Below are 4,003 nucleotides of genomic sequence, written 5' to 3'. Positions count from 1 at the left end.
CCCCCTCCCCTTTGGTGGCAAATATGACAATAAAAATGCAGATAATTCTAACAACAATACCGCCATTTCATTATAGCGAGATTTTATCTCTACAAGAAAATAATAACAATGGCATAATCCAGTTTCAAACTCGATTGGGATTTCTTTCAGGGAAGTTTTAGGTGGTACGACGCCTTTTTCTAAAGACTTACTGGCTCTTGGTTAAACTAACTGGGTGGGGTAGGTAGGAGGACCACACGCACACGTTGATAAGAGGTAATCCTCGGTAAACCTCATCAATGCGAGTTCTTAGTTTCATGCAATGGCTTCTTTGAATCGTGATTCTTCCCGCTGCGAGGGTGCTAAACTTTTGCTTGCATTATATCATTATGCAGAAAAGACTAGAAGAAAAACAATTATGTCAGCCGTCTTTGTTGCATTCTAGTGGAAAATCCACAATTAAGACCAATAATCCCGCAACTGGAGCCTCAAATTCCCACGCAAGAGGTTATGAACTCCCAAACTAGATTAGACCCCTATATTTGCTAAGACCTACTTTGTGAAGTTTGACCACGGGTCACCGTGAGTAAACTCCGCCGACCGCGAGATGTAGGGATGCTGCTTGTGAATATGGGATATATGCCTTTAAACGGCACGTATCGCTTAATCTGTGCATCTGCCACCCAGTTGTCCTATATTTCAGTCTTCATTTAACATTTAACTGGAACTGATCAACTCTAATTTCGAAATAATGTTTTATACCTGGTTTATAAATAAATGTAGTATGTAGTCTTGCAGATATAAATGTAGCCTAATTGTTAATTCTTCTTGAACATATTGCTGCAACAAGTGTTATTATTATCCGGTGTTCTGAGGATTTGTGCTACCAGCTCAGATTGTGCTACCTCCCGTAAAATGTGGTTGAGGCTTTTTTTAATGTCCATACCTACCCCTACCCCATACCCGTCCACACCTACCCTTACCCTAAATTTACCCTTAAAACAAAGTAAATATATTTTTGGTAGCGCAATCTGATAGGTAGCATGTTTCGTTGGTACACCCGGCGCTGCACGGTGGCGACGAGTGTCTGTGGTGCACCAGTCGAGTTTGACTAATTAGATTAGATTAGATTAGATTCAACTTTATTGTCACTGTGCAGAGTACAAGTACAGAGCCAATGAAATGCAGTTAGCATCTAACCAGAAGTGCAAATAACAGAGTATATAAATAAATATAGATTATGTGTATATACATTAAGCTTTATGACATATAGTGCAAGTTATGAGGTAGGAGGGCAGAGACCAGCTCAATGCAAATGACTGTACATACAACATAGGGTGCAAGGAATGTAAAAACAGTAGGTGTATTATACAGTGAGTATAAACAGAAGGTGCATTATACAGTGAGGTACGTAAATAGCATATGTTTATATATGGCCAATGACCATAACAGTGCAAATGGCATCCGGAGGTAGAAATGTACAAGGGAATGTGCAAAATATCAGAGAAATGTGCAAAATAACAGAGGGAATAATAAGAACATTGTGAGTGAGTGCAGACAGGTTAATGTTCTGAACACTTTTTTTTTTTTTTTTTAAGTTAAGCATTAGGTGGTCCATCTAGGAAGTAGTGTTCAGCGCCTGAGATTGGAGTTCAGTAGGCTGACCGCTGAGGGAAAGAAACTGTTCCTGAGTCTGCTGGTGCGACAGCGAAGACTCCTATAACGTCTCCCCGATGGGAGAGGAGTGAACAGTCTGTGATTAGGGTGAGAGGAGTCTTTGATGATGCTTCTCACTCTCCTTAGGCAGCGTTTGTGGTAAACGTCTTTGATGGAGGGTAGCCCAACACCAGTGGGGTATTAGGCAGTTTTCATCACCCGCTGGAGGGCTTTCTGGTCCGAAACAGTGCAGTTGCCATACCACACTGTGATGCAGTTTGTGAGAATGCTTTCAATAGTGCAACGGTAAAATTATAGCAGCAAACTAAATAAAAATTACGGCATTCAAAACTGGGATGTTATTACAACGAACATTAAATAAAGCAAATATGTTGAACAGTGTGATGGTTTCTTGTAAAGTCTTAAGTTGCACTGTAGCCTACAAACACACAAGGTTTACATATAAACAGTTGGTTATGTCTAAAATGAAAGTAAACAGTTAAGACAGAAACGCGTGAAGCTCTTAAAGGGACAGTAGCAACTAAACATGCTGCCGACTGTCATTAAAGGGATAGTTCACCCAAAAAGTGATGAACTCAATTACTTGTGTTTGTTTTCAGACATGATAACAGACGTTTTATACTTGTGCTACAACTTTTTGGCCTGTGCTACAAAACTTTCAACCTCTGTAGCACCAGTGCTATGTGAAAAAAAAGTTAACGTACAGCCCTGCTACGTAATACTTTACGACATTATTTTGTGTGGCTTGTAGCCTGTGTGTGTGTATTTTACACGTGGTGTAAGAAATATATTAAAACTGATAAATCAAATGCTTCGTCGACTTGGACATTCTTAGATGAGAACATAGGCTACCTCATATTTCGTAGGATGTTAAGTTGTTTAAGTTTAAGCAATCGAATTTCATGGCGGGATTCGAATGTTTTCGTCATTCAGACAAACTTATTGTGTTATATTTAATAGAATAGGCTGCTGAACTAAATGTTAATTTGTAGCAACAAGTGCAATTTCTGAATTAGTTTCCTATGGGCTGGCTCATAGCCTACAATTATTGCGCTTTAAGTGGGAATACAGTTACTGAATTCAAAAGCAAAATGCAAATAGGCCTAATTAGAAAAACAAAAACTGCGTATTGTTTTGTCAGTATGCTGGCATACTAGTAGAAAGACTTTTATAAATACCAGAATAATTCCTTTCGATAGGTCTGCGCAAAGCCTTTGTGCTTGCAAGTTATTGCGTGGAGTGAAAAGAACAGCTTTGAAAGGTAATTTCTTGTATTGAAATTGATAGGCCTTGCACACTGAATACATGATTGTGAATCCTGCAGTTTGACGATATAACATAATTCAGTTGACATTTCTATTGCAAAGCTCTTCGAAAAGCTGTTCATGGGCGTCAGTTACATTTCATAACATCTCTTCAAAAGCCATCCACTTAATCACTGCGTATCCGACACATTTTTTGAAGGATGGATAAAATAAATAGTCGAATAAAGCTCAATGCGCTTTTGTTTTCTGATTCCAGGACTACGTCACCGGCGACTTTTAAACCCTTTTGTCTTTTAATTTTTACACAGAAGAAAAATCACTTTGGAGACTAAACCGATATATGCTGGTATCGATCAAGTGTTGGTGCTTTTGATAGCTTGTGCAAATGAACGATGTAGGCTACTGCACTAAAAACATATCATTATTTTGAAACCTTAATTTCGAGACAGTTATCAATTGAAAAAAAATACAGACTAACCCCGTAAACATGAAAAGTGAAAATGGTGAGACCTGTAAAGTTAACGAACTGATCATTTATTATTATTGATGTTGTTGTTGTTTCTTGGGCTTGTATTAACATTTCGCAGTCTTATCTATTTGTGTGTTTAGTTTGTGGGTCCGCAAAGTGATGCAAATGTTTACATTACACTGCGGGTTGAGTTTATCAAGTGAAATTAATGGCGGGATTTTAATATTTTCGTCATACAGACAAAGCTTGTCATGAGCTCGTCATTCTTTGTCCACGGGAGACTATAGAAATATCACTTAACTGCAGGTGGTATCATGGACCATAAATGTTTAAGTCTTTCGATGTCGACGTCGAATGACACCGAAAAACGTAACAAACATGCCCTAACAGTAAATGTGCTGTACAGTCATTTTACGGAGAAAAAAAAAAGTAATTAGCAATGTAGACAGCCAAACAGTAATCGTGCTTTTCATTTCTGTGCACTTCCAGGAATTGGCGGAAAGTGCATTTTGTAAAAGTACCAGTTGGTGTCGCACTATCCTTACACTTCAATGCGCAGATCGAAGAGCACTCTGACCCCCTTCGAAGAGCAGCAGATCCTCAGTGTGCTCCA

The sequence above is a fragment of the Sinocyclocheilus anshuiensis genome, unplaced genomic scaffold (assembly GCF_001515605.1).
Source record: "Sinocyclocheilus anshuiensis isolate Anshui unplaced genomic scaffold, SAMN03320099.WGS_v1.1 scaffold63, whole genome shotgun sequence".
In the NCBI taxonomy this organism is placed as follows: domain Eukaryota; kingdom Metazoa; phylum Chordata; class Actinopteri; order Cypriniformes; family Cyprinidae; genus Sinocyclocheilus; species Sinocyclocheilus anshuiensis.
This window is presented reverse-complemented; position numbering follows the sequence as displayed.